At 36.4% G+C, this 24,243-nt stretch overlaps 1 protein-coding gene and 4 non-coding genes across 5 annotated transcripts in view; 1 reads left to right on the top strand and 4 right to left on the bottom strand.

Annotated features, from left to right (window-relative positions):
- LOC101898782 (serine-rich adhesin for platelets) overlaps positions 1-24,243 on the top strand; it is a 364,178-nt gene that overhangs the window by 313,412 nt on the left and 26,523 nt on the right. The gene's annotated exons all lie outside the window — the stretch shown is intronic.
- TRNAW-CCA (transfer RNA tryptophan (anticodon CCA)) lies at positions 18,008-18,079 on the bottom strand. Its single transcript has one exon. It is a non-coding gene; the product is annotated as a tRNA-Trp (tRNA).
- On the bottom strand, positions 18,526-18,597 carry TRNAW-CCA (transfer RNA tryptophan (anticodon CCA)). The gene has a single exon. It is a non-coding gene; the product is annotated as a tRNA-Trp (tRNA).
- On the bottom strand, positions 19,034-19,105 carry TRNAW-CCA (transfer RNA tryptophan (anticodon CCA)). The gene has a single exon. It is a non-coding gene; the product is annotated as a tRNA-Trp (tRNA).
- TRNAW-CCA (transfer RNA tryptophan (anticodon CCA)) lies at positions 20,291-20,362 on the bottom strand. Its single transcript has one exon. It is a non-coding gene; the product is annotated as a tRNA-Trp (tRNA).

Below are 24,243 nucleotides of genomic sequence, written 5' to 3'. Positions count from 1 at the left end.
TTATGAGAACGTATAGTAGTGGCATCTTTAAATATCGCATGAGAATCAATTATTAGAAATGTGGTTAAAGTAAGGAGGTGGTTTTGGATATGTGTACTAAATTTAAGAACTGTACTAAATTGCACTTAATTTGATACCATTGGTTCCGTGTACTATGAGTGCACGAAAAGTACTAAATTTGGTATTGGATGTTCAGATAGTGCTTGAAATCTGAAATTTATTATTAGGGATGTTGTTCAAGTGCAGCCTGAACATATGGAGGTGTTTTCGGAAATGTGTATAATAATTGTACGAAAAGTACTGAATGTTACTAAATTTGGTATTGAGTGAAGGGATAGGGCTGAAATCCCCAAATTCGATATTGAGATCTCTATTGGTATCCGGAATTGAGACATGGAGGTTATTTTGGAAGCGTGTATTATTATCATATGAAATGTACTAAATATTACTAAATTTTTTATAGAGCTGAAATCTTGAAATTTGGTATGGATGTGACTGATGGTGTCGAGAATTAAGATATGGAACTGTTTTCCAAATGAGTACTAAAATAATACCAAAAATACTAAATGGTTCTAAATTTAGTATTGGTTTATTTTGGTATCTGGGTTTGAGATATTGATATTGTTTTGGAAATGTGTCCTATATGTGTTCTAAAAGTACTAAGTGGTACTAAATTGGACATTGGGTGAAGGGTTAGAGCTAGAATTCCGAAATTTAATATGGAAGTCTCTGTTGGTATATGGGATTGATATATGGAGGTACTAAAATAGTACGAAAAGTAATAAACAATACGAAATAGTTTTTGACAGAAAAAATAGATATGGGTCCATTGTGCAATGGCCTTACTAATATCATCCTAGGTAAACTTCAAAATTAAAGATTTTGAAAAAAGGTAAACATTTTCCCATTATTCTTTCTGAAAAGGAAAAACCTTGATGGTTTTGAAAATTTTGTAAGATGTATGAAGTTTTGTCAAAAAAAGAAATCATCAAACTTAACAACTTATGCATTTTGCATATTAAAAAGTATTTAAATGGACTGTTGGTACGAATCTAGATATAAGTATTGAAAATTGTGACCCATTTTGGAGGTATTTCCAGAAGGGGTGGGCCGATATACATCATTTTCACACCCGATCTTGTGTTCGTAAAAATATTATGAGCGTTTTGGTTATTCAAAATGTTAACCCCTTTGTGGGGGAGGTACCAGAAGCAGTGGACCGATATTGTTCATCTGCATACTCGGTCTAAGTTTAACAATAATATTACCATGCACCAAGTTTAGACGAAATAGGATGCTCCCTTCGAGAATTATCGTGCGCACCACCCATACAGACGAACAAATGGGTGGACACCTCTCCTCTACTTCGACTTCTAATGTTCTGCATAGGATTTGGCTAAAGAGACCTAGGATCTTAAACCATATTGGTCGTTTCGAATGACATATACCCTCTCAGGCCATGATACTGTGATACTGATAGCGTAGCCTGACGTCAATGAAGTGGACGAAACATATCGCAATATTCCATTCGGCAAATATTGAAAAATAAGCTCGGGGTAAAGCCATTGAAATTCCAAAAAGTGCAAGAACTTACACCTCAACTGGAAGAAACAGAAAATAGACTCAAAAGAACTAAAGAGTTGCTTCGCTTGGCCGAAAGTGGTAAACTGCCAAATTTGGTTTTCTCCAATGAGAAAACATTCGTTGTCCAGCAGTTTCTAAACAAACAAAATGATCGTGTTTACTTGCCAAAGAGGTCCGCTGATAATGTGCATCTTCGGTTGTCCACCAGAACTCAAGTACCGGCCATGGTAATGGTGTGGGCCGCCATAACAGCCGATTGTCGCTCTCCGCTCGTATTAATCGACCATGGCAACAAAATAAATGCCGAATATTATCGCGAAAATATTCTGAAGGGTGTATTAAAGCCTTGGGCACGCAAATATTTTGGCAGCAGACCTTGGACATTCCAACAGGACTCAGCACGCGCCACCCAAGAATGGTTACAAAATGAGGTTCCTCGCTTCATTTCCAGTGCACAAGGAATACCAATCCGTTGGACTATTGTGTCTGGAGTATTTTGGAAAGCAAGGTTGGCACTAAAAAATACCAAAGTATCAATCACCTCAAGCAAGCGCTTCGCCGGGAATGAGCCAAAATACCGCAGAGCAACATTCGGTTTCATTGGCCGTTTGAAGGCCATAATTCGTGCCAAAAGTGACCAATTCGAAAAAATCTAAACTTATTCTAAAATTTGATGCTATTTCCGCTTTCAAGCATTCATTCAAGAAAATTTAAAAAAAAATAGAAATGGCGATTGACTTTTTTGCAGTTTTTTTTTATCTCACCCTGTATTTATTTATCCACCATTTCTACTTTATTCATGTAATGATATTCCTTTAATCCTACCCGATATATTTCTACAAAAGCACATACCTTGACACATGTCTCATTAATAACACATTATCCGACATTATGAGACATTTAATAGAGGGAACCTCTTTCACAACATTTGGCCCCAAACATCTAGGCAAGCAAATATGCCAACCAACAGAGCAAAATTGCGACAGATGAAAGATAAAAAACCCAAAACAAAGGCAATAGTTGTCAGCAAACGACAATATTTGCAAATAGAAACAACGACGACGACGATGACGACAACTAGTAGACATTTGAAAGTAGACCATTTAACAGATGGGGACGAGAAATTAAACAAAAAAAGAAAAACAACAACTCTCAAGTAGCATTGAATCGAAGAGAAAGCGAGAGGGAGAGAAAACAGCAACACGTTTCCACATTTACATCCTTTTTGGGGAACAACAAAAGAAAAGAACAAATTCAGCAGTCCTCCCTCCCCGTTTGCATTTAACACCCTGGCTGCTTGACAATGCCTCACTGCAGTTTGTAATCGTAAAGGGCAAAGAAGGGGTTTGAAGGGAAAGGAGACAAAAAAATACACACATAGTTTTCTTCTAAGCCATGTGATGTAGTTGTTGCTGCTGCTGCTGTTTACCTTGTTTAAATCCTAAGGATGTAAAACATGAAATTACGATACGTGCCATCAAGGACAAAGAACGATGATGTCGATGATGGCTAAAGATGAATGCCATGAGAGGAGGAAAGCGATGTTCTTTATAAATTCATGGGTCTATCACAGCTAGACAGGTGATTAGTTTAAAAATGAAACTTTTATTGACATATTTTACAGAAAAGGGAAAGGATAAAATCTAAATATTTTGTTGTGATGCATTTTTAAAATACATTTTTGCAAAAAAAGAATGAAAAACGTTTCATGTTAATATTTAAATATAATTTTTTTGCTTTCTTTTTAGGTGAGTTCCTGGGTCGTATAAACAAATCAAGCTTGATGCAATATTTTGATTGACATATCTAAGGTAATTTTTAATACTCATACGTTATGAAAAAATGTAATTTTTTCAGCTAATTAAAAAACATATCCATTTATTCAAAGAGCAGCATAAATCTAACAAGTAAAAAGGCAGGTAAATTTGGCCGTGCCCACCTTTTTATAAAAAAAAAATCATTCGAAAAATACGGCTCAAATGAAAACCTTTATATGGGGTCTACACGAAGACGTGGTACTGGATAAGTAATTTTTTATCATAGGCTGTAGTAACGATTCCGAACTTCAAATACGAAATTTAAAACAATTCCCGTGAATAATGTCGCTAATATTACCAACATATCGAATAAAGGGAGGTACTGTTGTATGGGGGCTATACTAAGACGTGGATCTGTAAAGACAATTTTCCGTCATAGTAGTACCAATTACTAACTTCAAATACGAAATTTGACTCAATTCCGATCAATAATGTCGAGAAAATCCTGGAAATACCGAATATCTCGGGATAGCGTTATATAGGTGCTATACTAAAACGGAGATCTATATAGACAAATCTTTCCCGGAGGGTGCAGTACTCAGAGCATAGATGGTCTGTCAGAAATTCTGACGTATGTGACATACTTTTCCGACATATCATACATACGTCGAAAATGTCGTAAACCCAGACAAATATTGAGTGTTTTTGACAGAAACGTGGTGGTTGAATACAAAGGCATATAAAAAGATGGGACATTTCATTGTTGCATTCATTCGATAGATGGCGTTGGTAGTAGAAAACAAGTAAAAAAACAGTAAATTCGGACGTGCCGAACTTTGAATACCCTCCACCATTTGGAACGAATTAGAAAATTTTCAAAAAATTCTGTTAAAATCTTTAAAATATCTAATATCGGAAGGTGCCGATATATGGGGGGATATACGATATTGTGGACCTATATAGACAATTACCTTTCAGGGGTTAATGTGCTCACAAGGAACTCCTTGTGTGGATTTTCAGACAATACCATAGAAAAATATGGCTAAAATCGTCAAAATACCGAATATCGGGGGTACCGTTATATGGGGGATATACAATATCGTTAACCTATATAGAGAATTCTCTGTCAGGGGGTCAACTGCTCACAAAGAACCTCTTGTGTACAATTTCAGACAGTTCCGTTGAAAAATGTGACTAAAATCATCAAAATACCGAATATCGGGGGTAGCGTTATATGGAGGGCTATTGATATAGTAGACCTATATAGATAATTCTCTTCCAAGGGATAAAGTACTCCCAATGAACCCCTCGTGTGGAATTTCAGAAAATTCCATTGAAAAATGTGGCTGAAATCATCAATATACCGAATATCGGGGGGTACCGTTATATGGGGGATATACGATATCGTGGACCTATAAAGACAACTCTCTTTCAGGGGGTAAAGTACTCAAAAAAAAAAAAAAAAACTTCTTGTATGGAATTTCAGACAATTCCGTGGAAAAATGTGTCTAAAATCATCAAAATACCGAATATCGGGGGGTACCGTTACATGGGGGCTATACGATATGGTGGACCTATATAGATAATTCTCTTCCGAGCCATAAAGTACCCACAAGGTACTCCTTGTGTGGATTTTCAGACAATTCCGTTAAAAAATGTGGGTGAAATCATCAAAATACCGAATATCGGGGGTACCGTTGTATGGGGGCTATACAATATCGTGGGCCTATATAAATAATTCTCTTCCGAGGTATAATGTACTCACACGGTACTCCTTGTGTGGATTTTCAGACAATTCCGTTTAAAAAGTGGGTAAAATCTTTAAAATACCGAATATCGGGGGGTACCGATATATGGGGGCTATACTATATCGTGGACCTATATAAATAATTCTCTTCCGAGGTATAAAGTACCCACAAGGTACTCCTTGTGTGGATTTCATACGATTCCGTTGAAAAATGTGGGTAAAATCATCAAAATAACGAATATCGGGGGGTACCGTTATATGGGGACTATACGATATCGTAGACCTATATAGATAATTCTCTTTCAAGAGATAAAGTACTCATAAGGAACTTCTTGTGTGGATTTTCAGACCATTTCATTAGAAAATGTGACTAAAATCATCAAAATACCGAATATGAGAGGGTACCGTTATATGGGGGCTTTACGATATCGTGGACCTATATAGATAATTCTCTTCCGAGGTATAAAGTACTCACAAGGTATTCCTTATGTGGATTTTCAGACAATTCCGTTGAAAAATGTGGGTAAAATCATCAAAATACCGAATATCGGGGGGTACCGATATATGGGGGCTATACGAAATCTGAGACTTATATAGATAATTCTCTTCCAAGAGATAAAGTACTCACAATGAACTCCTTGTGTGGATTATCAGACAGTTCCGTTTAAAAAGTGGGTAAAATCATCAAAATACCGAATATCGGGGGGTACCGTTATGTGGGGCTATACGATATCGTGGACCTATATAAATAATTCTCTTCCGAGGTATAAAGTACCCACAAGGTACTACTTGTGTGGATTTTCAGACAATTCCGTTTAAAAAGTGGGTAAAATCATCAAAATACCGAATATCGGGGGGTACCGTTATATGGGGGCTATACGATATCGTGGACCGATATAGCCCATCTTCGAACTTGACCTGCCTGCAGACAAAAGAGGGATCTGTGCAAAGTTTTAGCTTCCTATCTTAATTCGTTTAGACTGTAGCTTGATTACAACAGACGGACAGACGGACGGACAGGGCTAAATCGTCTTAGAATTTTACGCTGATCAAGAATATATATACTTTGTTAGGTCTAAACTGATTATTTCGATGAGTTACAAACGGAATGACGAACCTAATATACCCTCCATACTATGTATGGTAAAGGGTATAAAAATGATATTTCGAAATATGACAAATTATGACACCAATTATGACACGTAACATAGCATTATGTCATAATGTAACGGACAGTAATAGGATTTTCGCTGATTTTTATATACGTATTAAAGTTCATATCTATCACATTTATTGCTTTTCTCCACAGTTTAAGGTCATTTTTTCGCGATATCAATAATACGTCCTCAACGTTTATCAACCAATTTGTTATGTATTATGCGGGATATTACAGTATTTTAGAAGTTTATGACGTTTTTTTCTTTGTCTACGTTTTATACAGATATATGACGTTTCGACAGTCGAAAACCTAAAAAACTTTCAAACAGACCATCTCTGACTCAGAGGGAACTCCTTGTGTGTATTTTCGACTATTCCATTAAAAAATGGCTAAAATGATCAAAATGCCGAATATCGGGGGTACCATTGTATGGGGCTATACAATATCGTAGACCTTTACAGAAAAATTTTATTGAGGAGGTAATGTACTCACAGAGAACTCCTTGTGTAGAATCTCAAATAATTCCGTCAAAAAATGTGGTTAAAATCATCAAAATATCGACATTATTCACCGAAAATTTCGTATTTGAAATTCGGAATCGTTAATACAGCCTCGTCCACGTCTTCGTATAGACCCCATATAAAGGTTTTCATTTGAGCGGTATTTTTCGACGGAATTTTTTCTTTTAAATGTTTTAAGTTCCTTCCAAATGATGGAGGGTATAAAAAGTTCGGCCCGGACGAACTTAGCTGCTTTTTTACTTGTTTTTCTTATGAATATTAATTTATCCATCTATCAAATTTTCATGTTAATATATGTAATACTCAAGTCATTAATTAATTAGGCCTTTAAAACTTCAAACCAAACTTGATCTTAGCACCTAATATCTTGTGACCGCTTTCAAATAATCTCCATATATATATTTATACTAGCTGAACCCGGTGCGCTTCGCTACCCCTTTTGATTTTATATGCATTCAAAATTTTATTTATGTTGGTTAAAAAAAAAAAACAAATTTAAAAATTAAAAAAAATATTGCACTACTTTAATGCGTTAGTTAATAAACAAAACCATTAGAGAAGCAGTAACATGGCATGCATACACAAAGGGTTTGTCCTTCGGATTTATTTATTTCATAGCAAATACCAAGCGTGCAGTAAACTGCAATCTTTTGAAGTTGAGTGGCATTTCTATTGCAATTAGTGAATTCGAGATAGCAACATACTTCGCCGTAATAAGCGTATTTTAAATCAATTGTTGTGTTGTTTTTTAGTGTTAGCCTAAGGCGATGTGGGTCAATGGTTCTTATTAAAATCATATCCCAATCTGATCCGATTTAAATATAATTTAAAAAATAAATACTTTTACACCAAACTCCGCCACACCTTTCATATTTCATTGAAATTGGTGCGTCAAATATGTGAAATCGGCCGATAATATATATGGGAGCTATATCCAAATCTTAACTAATTTCCAATTAATTTGTCACATTTATTATTGTAACCAAATTCCGCCACACATTCTGAATGTCATTGGTATCGGTCATAGATATCATGTTTGGTGCATAACATATAAGAAATCGGCCGAAAAATATACCTCAACTGATTTCAATATAATTTGGCAATTTTTTCTGGTGCCAGATTTTGTCTCTCTGGCTTTGGGTGCATCAAATATGTGAAATCGGCTGAGTATATATATATGGGAGCTATAATCAAATCTGAGCGTATTTGAATATAATTTTTCAAATTTATTTTTGTACCAAATTTAGCCACTCATGCCGAATTTCATTGAAATCGGAAATACGTATCGTGTTTTGTGCATCAAATATGTGAAATCGGCGGAAAATATATATGGGAGCTATATCCAAATCTGAACCGATTTTAATATAATTTGACTAATTTATTTTCTAATCAAAATCCCGTTACATATTCCAAATTTCTTTGGAATCGAACATACATATCGTGTACGGTGCATAAAATACATGAAATCGGTCGAAAATATATATGAGAGCTATATCCAAATCTGAACCGATTTTAATATAATTTGACAAATGTATATTTGTTTTAATTTCCGCTACACATTCCAAATTTCATTGAAATTAGAGATACATAGCGTGTTTGGTGCATCAAATACATGAAATCGGTCGAAAATATATATGGAAGCTATATCCAAATCTGAACCGATTTCAATTTAATTTGACAAATTCATTTTGGCTCCCAATTCCGTGACTTATTTTAAATTTCATTACAATTGGAAATACATATTGTGTTTGGTCCACCAAATACATGAAATCGGCCGAGAATGTATATTGGAGCTATATCCAAATCTGAACCGATTTCAATATAATTTTGGAAATCAATTTTTTAGATAAAATCTATCACACGTTTCAAATTTCATTGAAATTGGGGATACATAGCGTTTTTGGTGCATCAAATGCTTGAAATCGGCCGAAAATATATATGGGAGCTATATCCAAATCTGAACCGATTTCAATATAATTTGGCAAACTTATTTTTGTTCCAAATTCCGTTACGTATTCCAAATTTGGAGACTGTATCTTCAACCAATCAATAGATATGTGCATATAAAATCTAAAGTTTTGGGAGGTACCTCCGATTCTGATGCTTTATCTCCAGTTCCAAGTGGAAATTCAAAAATGTATATGGCCTATGTTACTTTCAGGCGATGTTGCAGTATATATGGAAATTTTCAGGAAAATCTATTCAGCGGTTTTCGAGTCCATAAATTACAAACAAACAAACAAACATACAAACATTTTCCTCTTTTATAGATATAGAAGAAGAAGATAGATGAAAGAGTAGTGAAATAACTGAGTGACTGAGAATCGACTCGCAGACGAAACGGTTGAAGAATTCTCAAATTTTCACGATGGTTTGTCTTGGTGCGTAGGCGTGCAATGAGGCTGGGTTCGTTAAAAAGGGGTCCGAAAAATACTAAAATGTTATACAATTACCAAATAGTACTATATTTGTTACAATTTTGTATTGCGTGAAGCGATGGTGCTAGAAATCTGGAATTTGATATTAGGTTTGCTGTCCATGTGTAGCCCGGACTGGCTGGGGTCTGAAAATGCGTCGAAAAGTACTATATGGTACTAAATTTGGTATTGGGTGAAAGGATAGGGCTGGCAACTTCATATTTTTATTGAAGTCTCTGTTGGTATCTGGAATTGAGATATGGAGGTGGATTTGTACTTTAATTGTACGAAAAGTACTAAATAGTACTAAATTTGGTACTGAGTGATGGAATATTGCTGAAATCCTGTACTAAGTGGTACTAAATTGGGTATTGGGGGAAGGAATCCCCGAAATGTGATATTGAGGATGGTATCTGGGACTGAGATCTTGAGGTGGTTTTTAAAATACAGGGTGAGATAAAACAAACTGCAACAAAGTCAAACGCCATAATTTTTAAATTATTTTATAATAGCATAAAATTTTAGAAATAGTTTAGATTTTTTCAAATTGGTCACCTTTGGCACGAATTCTGGCCTTCAAACGGACAACGAAACCGTCACACGCCGCCCAAATGTTGCTCTGCGGTATTTTGGCCCATTCCCGGCAAAGCGTTTGCTTGAGGTGATCGACACTTTGGTATTTTTTTTAGTGCCAACCTTGCTTTCGAAAATACTCCAGACAGAATAGTCCAACGGATTGGTATCCGGAGATTTTGGTGGCCATTGTGCGCTGGAAATAAAGCGAGGAATCTCATTGTGTAACCATTCTTGGGTGGCGCGTACTGAGTACGATCGTGCAGAGTCCTTTTGGAATGTCCAAGGTCTGCGACCAAAATGTTTGCATGTCCAAGACTCCCTTCAGAATATTTTCGCGATAATATTCGGTATTTATTGTGATGTCACGGTTGATTAATACGAGCGGAGAGCGACTATCTGCTGTTATGGCGGCCCACACCATCACCATGGCCGGTGCGACTTGATCGAAATCCGCGTCGCAGTGGCCGAAAAATGGCTCGTGAGCTGAACATATCGCAATATTCCATTCGGCAAATATTAAAAATGGGTTCGGGGTAACGCCATTGAAACTCCAAAAAGTGCAAGAACTTACACCGCAACAGAAAGAAAATAGACTCAAAAGAGCTAAAGAGTTGCTTCGCTTGGCCGAAAGTGGTGAACTGCCGAATTTTGTTGTCGTCGATGAAAAACATTCCCCGGCCAGCAGTTTGTAAACAAACAAAATGATCGTGTTTACTCGCCAAAGAGGTCAGCTGATAATGTGCACCTTTGGTTGGCCACCAGAACTCAAGCGCCGATGGTCGCTCTCCGCCGAATATTATCGCGGAAATATTCTGGAGGGTCTATTACAGCCTTGGGCACGCACACATTTTGTCCGCAGACCTTGGACATTCGAACAGGACTCAGGACCATCGCACTCAGCACGCGCCACCCAAGAATGGTCACAAAATGAGGTTCTTCGCTTCATTTCCAGCGCTCAATGGCCACCAACATTTCCGGACACCAATCCGTTGGACTATTGTGTCTGGAGTATTTTGGAAAGCAAGATTGGCAATAAAAAATAACAACGTTTCGATCGCCTCAAGCAAGCGCTTCGCCGGAAATGAGCCAAAATACCACAGAGCTGTTGCGGGCAGCGTGTGATGGTTCCATTGGTCGTTTGAAGGCCATAATTCGTGCCAAAGGTGACAGTTCTAACAAATCTAAACTTATTCTAAAATTTTATGCTATTTCCGACATTTTTTAGCATGCTAGAGTCAAAACGAATTAAGATAGGGAGCTAAAATTTTGCACTGATCAATATTTTTTCTGCACGCAGGTCAAGTTCGAAAGTAGGCTATATCGGTGCACCATATGTATAGCCCCCATACAACGGTTCAGTATTTTGACGAAATTCAGTATTTTGACGATTTTAGCCTCATTTTTCAAAGGAATTATCAGATCTCCTACACAAACAGCTTTTAGGATTACTTTACAGCCTTAAAGAGATTTGTCAATATAGGTCTCCGATATCGTATACCCTCCATACAACGGTACCCCCCGATATTCGGTATTTTGATGATTTAAGCGACATTATGCTACGGAATTGTTTCAAATTTGGTGTTTGAAGTTCGCAATGGATACTACAGCTTATGACAGAAAATTGTCGGTGCAGGTCCACGCCTTCGCATAGCCCCCATATAACGATATTCGGTATTTTGATGATATTAACGACATTTTTAACCGGAATTGTTTGAAATTTCGTATTTGAAGTTTTTGACTGAAAATTGCTCATGCAGGTCAATGTCTTCTTATATCCCCCATATTACGGTACCTTCCGATATTTGGTATTTTGATGATTTTAGCCGCAATTTTCAATAGAATTGTCTGAAAATCGACAAAAGGAGTTCCTTCTGAATACTTTAGCCCGTAAAATAGAAACGTTTATATAGGTCCACGATATCGCGTACCCCCCATACAACGGTGCCCCCCGATATTTGGTATTTGGATGATTTTAGTGACAGTATTCACCGAAATGTTTTCCTTATTTGAAGCTCGCAATGGGCACTTGAACCCTTGACTGAAAATATTCTACGCAGGTCCACGTCTTTGTATAGCCCACATACAACGGTTTTCATTTAAGAGGCATTTTTAGACGATTTATTTTTTAAATTTCAAGTTCCTTCTCAGTGGTGGAGGGTATAAAAAGTTAGGCCCGGCCAAACTCAGCTTCTTTTTTACTTCTTTGTTTTTATTTAACATAAATAGCGCTACTAACAACTTTAAGAGTGTTAAATTTTTGCTATTGTTTTGTGTGTTTTTCCTTTTCTTCTTCCCTACAGTGCCACCGTTTCCATTATCTTCAAACGGGTATTGTGTGTCTTTTTCTCCGTTTTCCGGTATGTGAAAGTGTCAGTTTGAATTAAGTTCTGTTTTGTTTTCAGTTTTCGAAACCGGTAACATATGTTGCACAATTACCTACGTATGTTTGTTGTGTAACATACCACCGAAGCAAGAAAAGTTTTTTCTTTTGTCTCTAAAGAAGTGAGCACGTGGACATTAGGGTGGATTACAAAACGAAAGTAAATGATAATTTCTTAAAACGTCCTTTACGTAGATAGTTCTTTTTGAGAGCTTCTAAAGATAGTAGATATTTTTCAGGATTTCCATAGTTAGAAGTTGGTCCACAGCTTCTTTTTAGCAGAAGAAGACCTTTTCTGTAAATTACATTTCTAGTTGGAAGCTCTTTTGCAGGTATCTAATAACAGAGAATAATTTAATAGTTATTCTCTGTAATTAGATACCTGCAACGGCCTCTACAGGTAGAACATATTTACACATCGTCTATAGGTCTGTTCATATCCTAATGTCCCACCATCACCATCTACCTCCTCTTAGACTCCTCGACTTTGGCATTGTCTTTTAGTGTTCTTGTTTGCGTAACAGTTGTGTGGCAAAGCTATTGTTTCAGTTCCACAGTTACACACATTCATCCTCTCTAGAACACCTATGCATCTGAGTCCCTTTTTCCACTCTCCTCTTCGGCTTCTTTTCTATATGGTTTCCTACATGTTGTTGTTCATTCATTCAGTTTTTGTTTTGTTTTAATTTTTATTATTGTTGTGGTTCGAGTTCGGTTTTTGTTGTTTTCCCATTTTGTTTTGTTGTTTGTGAACACATAGTAGTTATTGTTGTTGTTGTTGCTGGCTTGCTGCCTTTTATGCCGCATGTCGAGTTGTTTAACATGCCACAGTTTGCGGTTCTTTTGAGCGCCACTTATTTGCTACTAAATACACTTTTGGGGGCATTCGTTATCTCGAAATTCAATTGTTTGCAGCGCCAGGCTGCAAGATGACAGTCAATGGAAAACAAACAACAGCAGCACCCCCAACCATTACAATGTTGCACCAACATGTTGCCCTGTTGCACAAACAAACCGAACAGAATCCAAACTGAAACTAAACGAACCGCAGAAACGGTGAAGTGAGTTGAAAAAAAAACTAAAATCACAACTTAAGGCAAAGGAAGCTCCGACGAGCGTTGTGGATATCACGGCAATGCAATCTCATGGAATTGCAAAGGATATTTGTTCAATTGTTTCAGGGAATGAAGTGTCATGGATCTTCTGCTTCTTCTTCAAACAAACAATAACCCTAATGGATGGTATTTATCTAGGTTGTTATATGTGAACGTGCATATCTTAAATTGGCTTTCTAATGGCTTGCTAATGGCCCACATGAAGAATGGATTTTTTTAAATAAATAAGAAATGTAGTAAAAAAAAAATCTTAGTGGAAAACTCTAAAAATATCGATTTTGCATGTTATGACATGATTTGATTTTGGTCGATGTAAATTCGTTTCGAAGCTTGGCAAATTTCGGATAATTATGAAATTCAGCACAAAAGAAGGTTTGCGTGAATTTTGGGTGAAAAAAAGGGGGGGCATATCAAAACGGGATCCTCTATAGACAGTTTTATACCTCAAGGATTGTCATCTACCAAATCTTTTTAAATACCAAATTTGAAACCATTTCATGGGTAAATGGGACTAGGATTATTAAAATACCGAATATCGCTGGTTATCGTTATATGTGCTCTATAGGAAATACTCAATGTTCTTCCACCGGAGCTAGAATACATTATGAACTACAACTACCAATTTTTAGACAAATCCGTGGATAAATGTGGCAAAAATCATCAAAGTACTGAATATCTGGTGGTACCATTATGTGGGGGCTATACGAAAACGTGGACCTATATATACTATGTTCCGCCAACGACGCTAGAACACATTGCGAACTACAAATACCAATTTTTAGACAAATCTGTATAAAAATGTGACTAAAATAAAAGTCCTGAATATCGCGAGGTACCATTATATGGTGGCTATACCAAAACGTGGACCTATAAATACAATAATTCGCCACCGGAGCTAGGACCCAATGTACCATTTATTTAGATAAATCCGCCACAAAAATGTGGCAAAAATCATCAAAATACCGAATATCGGAAATTACCGTTATATAGGGGCTATGCATACAAAGTTGCACCACAGGAGCCAGAACCCACTATGACATACAAATACCAGTTTTCGGACACATTCGTGAAATAATGTTTCGAAAATCATCAAAATACCAAAACGTGAAATTATATATACTATGTTCCGCCACAAATCCGTAAAAAAATGTGGCAAAGATCAATAAAATACCGAATATCGGGAGGTACCGTTATATGACGGCTATATCAAAATGTGGACCTATATATATATACATATATATCATTTTCAATACCAACCATTCTGCACACAATACAAATTGTTCTGCCCAATTTTAAGACTCTATGTCAATTAATGTGGGTTGTATCGTGATTTCAACAGACCGATATTCCTTTTTTATGATTTTTGCGGCAATATTTATTGGAATTGTTTCGAATTTTGTATTTGAAGTTTGAAATGAATACTACAGCCTATGACAGAAAATTGTCTGTGCAGGTCCACGTCTTCGTATAGCCCCCATTCAAAGTTCGGACCGGCCGAACTCACTCCATTTTTATTCGTTTCTATTTCATGTTTATTATGAATATATATACTTTATGGAGTCTGTGACTTTATGCATATTATGCCTGCAGGACTTTTGGTATTGAAAATGGGTCATGTATATCCACGTTTTGTTATAGCCCCCATATCCCTTCCCTTTTTCGGTATTTTGGTGATTTAAGCGACATTCTTCACCGTAATTTTTTCAAATTTGGTATTTGAAATTCGTAATGGATACTACAGCCTAAGACAGAAAATTGTCGGTGCAGGTTCACGTCTTCATATAGCCCCCCCATATAACTGTACCTCCCGATATTCGGTACTTGGTTGATTTTAGCGACATTATTTACCGGAATTCTTTCAAACTTGGTATTTGATGTTCGTAGTGGATACTACAGCCTATGACAGAAAATTGTCTGTGCATGTCCACGTCTTCGTATAGCCCCTTATATAATGGAACCTCCCGATATTCGGTATTTTGATGATTTTACATTATTCTCCGATTTTTTTTTTCAAGTTTAGCATTTTAATATTTGACAAAATTTGCCTATGCAGGTCCACGTCGTCGTATAGACCCCACTACAACGGCTACATTCGGCATTTTCAAGATTTTAACAGACTTTTGAACAGATTTTAATTTTTTTTGAAAATTGCTAAAATCGTTCCAAATGGTGGAGGGTATTCAAAGATCGTCCCGGCCGAACTTATAGCTTTTTTACTTGTTTAGCTCTACTTTCAATCGATATCGATCAACTCCTTCTGCCATCCCTCCCAAAAAGGTCCAAAATCTTTCAAAACAAGTTAAATAGTATCAGTCGGTTTTGCCGACACATGTATACCCTTATTCAATGTTCTATTATTTAAACATATTTTGACTTCTGTTATGATTATTCAAATTTTGTAGATTCCTAGAAATGGGTCAATATTGTCCATTTCGTATCGGACCTAAATAAATATGATAATATGATAATAATAATATATTGGTTCTACCTTCATGTTAAAATGTGCGTGAGGAACCGGATGATAATTTCACCTTTTTTATGAGCTTCATGGATATTCAAAATATTGAGCCTTTGTGGTGGAGGTACTTGATGGAGTAGACCGTTATTGTCGTTTTCGCACCTGACCTAGCATTGATACAAATATTGGGGTTAGCAAAGTTGGAGTAAAATTGGATCATCCTTGCATTAAAATATTTTTTTTTTTTTTAAATTTCGACCTTTGGTAGGTGGGTTACCAAAAGGTGTGACTGATATTGGCCATCTTCGAACTCGATCTAAGTTTTATAATAATATTACGATGTATCATGTTTGGACCAAATCGGATACTCTCTTCGAGAGTTATCGTGCGCACCAGCCAGACAGACGGACGGACATCGCAAAATTGACTCTAAATGTCCTGAAACGGATTTGGTCCAAAGAGGCCTAGGTTCTAAAACCTTTATTTCAATAAGGCACGTTTTGGCCGCATCAAATGATATATTCCCTCTCTAGCCAATTTACTTCAAACTTTGCAAATTGTAATATTTCTACCCACATAAGATCTAATGAGACTTGTAAACTCACTTCATCTCCTAAAGCTGCACAAAGGTTGCAAACGAATAAATGGCCATAAGGCTAAGGGTATACATATTTTTGCAACCGACTGGCATTTTCTAACAGGTTTTGGGACTGAAATGTTTCTAAGCTTCTTTAACCTACGGAGTGAGCTTAACTATGTATTTCTATGAAATTTTGATGTGTGATTTTGCGGACGAGATACTTATCACAGAAACCTGAAAACATTTATTTATTTTCCTCCACAGGAAATGGCGGAATTTATATTCCTTAGAAAAGCCTCACCTTTCTGCTACCACAAAATTTATGTTTGTTTTACAAGACCACAATCGCAGTTTTACACAAAAGAATTTTTCACTCAACACCATCTCCAACTACCTTCACCTGTTGATTGTGTACTCCATGCGTTGGGGTATCTTGACTTTTTGCTAAATTTAATTTCATAGTTTTTTGCTGTTGTTTTCAAACAATTTAAAACAAAAGCAAGCAACCTCAAGAACAAAAGCTTCGAAATAATATGCATTGTTTGCGAAGCAACAGTGGCGGTGGTGGTGATGCAGCGGCAACATGAAGGTGCAACATTTGCACAATGCCGTCTAAACTCATTTAATGGTGCATATGTCACTTGGGCACCATGCGAGAGAGAGAGAGTGCGTGTGTATGTGAATGGCGAATACACGCACACACACTATAACACTTCATGCTTTCATCCTTTGTTCATTGGGCTTTGAAGATGTATGACATGAATTGTAACTATAGGTGTGTGTGTGAGTCTTTTTCAGTGTTCCACACAGGATGTGTTCCGTAGCCATGACTTCCATGAAGCGAATAACGGCAGCTAACATGTGCATCGTATGTCTGTGTGTGTGTGAGCGAGCAAGCACAACGTGTTTGTTCAACACATAATAGTGTTGGCGTGCTGCATAGCAAAGTGTCTATGTCCGTCTTTTGGCTTTGTAAGCTTCTCAAAGTTTGTTTGAACGTTCGTTGTCTATTGTTCGTTCGTACGTTAGTTCGTTCGTTGGTTCGTTGGTTGGTTGTTGGTGATGATGTTGATATAATGCCATTGCTGCTGCTGCTGTTGGTTTTTTCGCCATGGCTGTCATTGTTGGTAATGGTGACAGTGTTGTTATTGCTGCTGCGGTTGATACCCATAGTTTAACTGCCTAACATATTGCAACAGATTTTTAATTTAATTTTGCAGATTTTTCATATTTTCTCCACGCTTCTCTGGCTCTGCTGCAAAGGACATGCTCGCACATCCATATGTTGGCCGTTGTTGTTGACAAACAATTTGATATTCCTTATGAGCTACGGTTTTTTGTTTAGTTTGACATTTTTTTACATATCGTGCTGTTGATAAAATTGCAGCAACCGCTTTATTAAAAACAACGCAATGTATGTTTTTCTCATTTATTTGATCACAGCAGGTGAAATTTGTGACAGCGCTATTCTATTTGGGGGAAAATTGTTGAAAATTATCTCACAAACTTCCATATTTTTTTTAAATGAAAAAAGAAAAAATCAAGGAAAATTGCCGATTTTTTCTGAAAATGTTTAAAGTTATTTAAATTTAAAATTCTACTATGAAAATCCTTAAAATTAGATATGGGTCTACACGCTTCCTTCTCCATGTTACAAACAAATGCTCAAAGACATAATACCCTTACCACTATGTGTTGTATGGTATAAAAATTTGACCCCGACGTGATTTGAACACGCAACCTTCTGATCTGGAGTCAGACGCGCTACCGTTGCGCCACGGAGTCTTATAGACCCTGAATACACACCATATAACGGTACCGATTGATTTGACCTATGTTTGCTACCTGGAAATCGGAAGAATCGTTTCGTGGCTGGGGCCCAATAGACAAAATATTAACTTTCCATGTAAATATGATTACAAAAAAATTAATAAAAATTTATCACAAGGTAGTTGTAGAATAGGAACACATAAACTTCCAACCAATCTGGCTGAAAAATTTAAAAATCTTAAAAATTTGTATTTTATGGGCTTTACCTCAATAAGTATAACAATATTAACTAAGAGGCGTTTCTAACTCTTTTATGCCGTTTGAAATCAGTTCAGTATGAAAATGTGGCTAAAACCTTAAAAATGCTGAAAATTGGAAATTTTTAGGAAGTCTCCTACCCCTGGAAGTCAAAAATTGTTATTTCATATCGTCGGAGAGTATAAAAAATGAATTAACTTTTTTGACCCCGACGTGATTTGAACACGCAACCTTCTGATCTGGAGTCAGACGCGCTACCGTTGCGCCACGGAGTCGATGAGGATCCAAGGATATATCACTTAACGGTACCACCTATCAATATTGAGAACCCATGGGCAAATAAACAATTCGCTTCATTAAAATATTCTTTTAGGTTCTACAGCCTACGAAATCTTACCTAATGAATTCAGAAATATAAAGATATTAAAAGAGGGAGAAAAGAAAACGATATCTCGATCTATATTGCAGATTAGTATAATGTAAATTAGACATACTTGTTTTAGGTTCTAAATTTGGATCATCTCCCGTAGTTTAGTAAAGGAAAAATTTCTCTTACCCACTACTATTATACCAACAATTTTGAGCAACACTGTTAAACACATGAGTAGAAAATCGGAGAGAAACAGTTAGGGAGAATGTCAATAAAACGATGTTTAAGTTCTAATTCATTTGATGCTCTCCAAGCAAAAAAAAAAACGTTAGACACAGTATTGACCCCGACGTGATTTGAACACGCAACCTTCTGATCTGGAGTCAGACGCGCTACCGTTGCGCCACGGAGTCTTACGTTTGACCCATTTTTACATAGCCATACTTCAATTATCCTGTTTCAAATTAGGGACATTAAAATATTCTAGAAGATAACTGAATTGAATGTAGTTATCCCAATAGGTCCCATATGTTTTATACATTTATATTCTCCGTCTTAACTTTGTCTGCTGTTCTTCTTATGTTTGTGTTTTGAAGCATTCACTTAGACTTCATTCAACGATTTTAAGATCGATATCCACGTTGTGATTTAGAAAGTTCAAAATTAACCCAATCTTCACGTAATATTCCTGTAATATTTTTTACCAAAAAGCCACATCGCCAGAATCCCCCCAAACAGTTTTGAACAAAAAATAAGTAAAAAAGCTGTAAGTTCGGCCGAGCCGAACTTTCAATACCTTCCACCATTTGGAACGAATTTGGCAATTCTCAAACATAATAAAATCCGCTAAAAATTCTGTTAAAATCTTAAAAATATCGAATGTAGCTGTTACATTAGGGTCTATATGACGACTTGGACCTGCATAGGCAATTTTTTTCATAAGCCATTACAATATGCAAATGCGAGACTCAAAAAACTGTAAATAATGTAAAATCATCAAAATACCGAATTTAGGGAGGTACCGTTATATGGAGGCTATACGAAGACGTGAACCTGCACAGACAATTTTCTGTCTTAGGCTGTAGTATCCATTTCGAGCTTCAAATACCAAATTTTTAATACCAAAAATCCTGCAGATATATATGCATAGGCAATTTTTTTCATAAGCCATTACAATATGCAAATGCGAGACTCAAAAAACTGTAAATAATGTAAAATCATCAAAATACCGAATTTAGGGAGGTACCGTTATATGGAGGCTATACGAAGACGTGAACCTGCACAGACAATTTTCTGTCTTAGGCTGTAGTATCCATTTCGAGCTTCAAATACCAAATTTTTAATACCAAAAATCCTGCAGATATAACATACATTTGAGTAAAATTTTATCAATCTACTTAATTTTGTTCGGAAACTAGAGTGATTTCCACAGACGGATAGACGGACGGACATCGCTAGATCGACATAGAATTTTATGCAGATCAAGAATATATATACTTTTTGGAAATGTATATTTCTGGGTATTAAAAACGAAATTACAAACTTAATATACCCTCCATACTATGGTGGAGGGTATAAAAATCGAAATCTTGAAATGATGACCCCGACGTGATTTGAACACGCAACCTTCTGATCTGGAGTCAGACGCGCTACCGTTGCGCCACGGAGTCCTACTGTGGGTGGTATCGATCGCAAATTGCAGCAGCGTGAAACAATGGAACTGATGACCCTAGTTTTCCCATCCGAACAATTCTCTCATTAGTGCATTGTATTGTCTAGCATTGCATGGCAAGCGTATCGATTGTCCGTCTTATCTATTTTTGGATGACAATGACGCGCGATATAAATAAACACATTGTTCTTGGCCCACTGTTGTTAGCCGTTCACAGTAACAGCAGCATAACATACTTAGCGCTGTCAATTCTAGACGCCAGCACATTCTTATCGACAGAAATTGTTTAAAATTGGCTAGAAACGAATGCTTATAAAAGGCCGGCGGTGGTATGGAATTGTGCGGTGCGAGTTTTAAGTAACAGATGAAACCTAAGTTTCTAGAAATTGAACACTCTTTCATTTTAATTCTTATTCTTGGAGAAGAGCTGTATGATTAAAAAAAATTAAAGATATAGCACACCCTCTTCTATTTGGTTTGTATAGCTCACAGAGTTCTTATATTAAACTACCCAAAAAATATAGTTTTTTGCCCTCTACATCATACTATGGGTATCATATGATACAGCCAAAACCTTCATAATCGAAATAACGGTTTTAGACCCTAGGTCTCTTTGAACCAAATCCGTTTCAGGACATTTGGAATCGATCTAGAGGTATCCGTCCATCCATCCGTCCGTCTGTCTGGCTGGCTAGTGCGCACTTTAACTATCGTAGGGAGTATCCGACTTGATCCAAACTTGGTACATCGTAATATTTTTGTCAAACTTAGATTGAGTTCGGAGATGGGCAATATCGGTCCACCTCATGTATCTCCCCCACAAAAGGTCGACAATTTCAAAGAAAATAAGTTTCCGTATACAACAGGAAAGGATCATCCAATTATGTTCAAACTCAAACGCAAACGGTAAACATTTTGAACAAGTTCATAAAACACGAAATGAGCGTCCGATTATATTCAAACTTGCAACATCCCAATATTTCTAATAACACAAGACCAGGTGGAAAGATGGAATGTGTCGGACCACTAATTCTGCTACCTCCCACACAAAGGGTCAAAGTTTTGAATAAATATAACTTCGACAACTAAATATAACTTCTAAAAAATGTGAAATGAGAGTTCGAATGTCTTCAAATATCGTATATCTCAATATTTCTACCCCACACAACATATCTTATGAAGAACGGATAGAACGGAGCAATATTTTTGGTACCTTCCCCACAACTGGTCCAAATTTTGAAAAAAACATAAATTTTATAGAGCACGAAATTCGCATCCGGCTTCTTTCAAACTGGACACACCTTAATATTTCATATATCAACTCAAGATCTGGTATGAAGATGTGATATACAGTGTAAGATAAAAAACTACAACAAAATCAAACGCCATAAATTTTATTTTTTTTTTTTAATTTTATTGCATGAAAGCAAAAAATGTCGGAAATAGCATCAAATTTAAAAATTAATTTAGATTTGCTCGAATTGGTCATCTTTGGCACGAATAATAGCCTTCAAACGGCCAATGAAACCTGCCCGAATGCTGCTCTGTGGTATTTTGGTCCATTCCCGGCGAAGCGCTTGGTTGAGGCGTTTGACACTTTGGTATTTTTTAGTGCCAACCTTGCTTTCCAAAATACTCCAGACACAATAGTTCAACGCATTTGTATCCGGAGATTTTGTTGCCCATTGTGCGCTGGAAATGAAGCGAAGAACCTCATTTTGTAACCATTCTTGGGTGGCGCGTGCTGAGTCCTGTTGGAATGTCCAAGGTCTGCGGCCAAAATCTTTGCATGCCCACCCTCCAGAATATTTTCGCGATAATATTCGGCATTTATTCTGATGCCACGGTCGAATAATACGAGCGAAGAGCGACCATCGGCTGTTATGGTGACCCACACCATCACCATGGCCGGTGCTTGAGTTCTGGTGGCCAACCGAAGGTGCATATTTTCAGCTCTCTGCACCTCTTTGGCAAGTAAACACGATCCTTTTTTTTTTGTTTACAAACTGCTGGACAACGAAGGTATTCTTATTGGAGAAAACTAAATTCGGCAGTTCCCCACTTTCGGCCAAGCGAAGCAACTCTTTATCTCTGTTGAGTCTATTTTCTGTTGCGGTGTAAGTTCCTGCACTTTTTGGAATTTTAATGGCTTTGCTCCGAGCTCATTTTTCAATATTTGCCGAATGGAATATTGCGATATGTTCATTATTCGGCCACTTCGACGCGGGTTTTAATCAAGTCGCCCCTTTACTTTTCGAACCATTTCTGCTGATGTTGCTGTTTTCTTCTGTTCACTTCCTTGACGTCGGGCTACGCTACCAGTATCACGGTAACGAGCGATGGTACGAGATACAAAAGATGTATTTACATCTTTTTGATGATATTAGCCACTGAATTTTTTCAAATTCGCAATAGCTAACAATCTCTGCAATAGAAAACTATTTTCAGTAGGTTCAAGTTGTGGTATGTCACACATATAATAGTGCCGACCACTTCATAGTATTTTGATTATTACACCATTAACTGCATTCTCCAACCGATTTGGCTTGCATATGTTAAAATTAAATAGAACTCGTCCGAATATTAAATCCCGATTTTTTATTTTTATGGGGACTATTATCCTTATGATGGAAAATATTAAAAGTTCATCCCGTCCGAACTTCATTTTTCGTTCTGCTTTAAAATTTATTAATATTTGAATCAATGTATATTAATATTCACTCATACTGATTCTTTTATATGGCAATCAACACGAGTATTGTGCATATTTTCACAATTTTTTGGTAATAATTTTCGGCTCTCCAGTGAAACATTCCAACAAGTTCAAGTTTTGAATGCATTATATTAGCCTGCACCGGTTTCAAATACATTACTCGGTGATTTAAAAATTGTGCAAAATACAGCTGTAAAAATGGTAAATTACATCATAACAAAGCCTTTACAAATTCGTTTGTTTCACAAGTTGAGTGAAGAAATTTGTGTTCTACATATATCTCTTTGCCTCCATACCGAGATACGTTGATTATTCAGGGGAAAGTTAGTTACGGATTGATGGACTACGAATCTACAAAACGAAGATTTCGTTTTGGCGCACATTTTTTAAGTTAAACGAATTTGACATTTTTGCAGTAAACATTAAAATTCGAGCATTCACGAATGTGCTATGTTTTACCCGCCTAAATATATGCTAACAATTTTCAGTTTATTTTAGTTAACTTATTGACAATTAAGAGTTTCGCTCTAAATCATTCAAGAATATACAATTTATACAATTTTCACTAGGAAACCATTTCTTTACCCAGACCTGTAAGGAAAGACAAAAGAAGGGCGGTGTCGACTTTTTGATACCCAACACTTCTATGAATATTTAGTAGTCACTTTTAGCAAATAAATGTTCATATTGGCAATTTAGATATTATTTTTGAGCGATTTAAATTTGAAGTAGGTTAAAACTAACTTATTAAAGCTATATATTGATCGATTTCCACTAAACTTGACTGAGGTAAATTTATGTTGTATATGAACTCTCGAACCAAATATCGTTGCATGTTATGACTTCCTAAATATAAAATCGGATGAAACAACTTTATTTGGTCAAATGGAGCGTGAACTTGATGTATTATTTACATCAAATTAGAGGGATGTATCAAAATCTGAAGCGATCTCGACAAAACTTGGAAAAAATACATTTACGATGTATCCAAAATTTTGCCAGCGAATCCTTGTTATGAAGTGTATAATACGGATTAGGGTGACTTCGATATAAAATCGGATGAAATATATAGCTATAACTATATCTGAACCGAAATCAAGCTTTCCATTTCGACTAACGTAACACATTTGTCGAAGAATATACTTGAAATCAAATGAAGATATATA

This window comes from Musca domestica, unplaced genomic scaffold (genome assembly GCF_030504385.1).
Source record: "Musca domestica strain aabys unplaced genomic scaffold, Musca_domestica.polishedcontigs.V.1.1 11, whole genome shotgun sequence".
In the NCBI taxonomy this organism is placed as follows: Eukaryota; Metazoa; Arthropoda; class Insecta; order Diptera; family Muscidae; genus Musca; species Musca domestica.
Note: the sequence above shows the minus strand (reverse complement) of the source record. Positions and strands in the feature narration are given on the sequence as shown.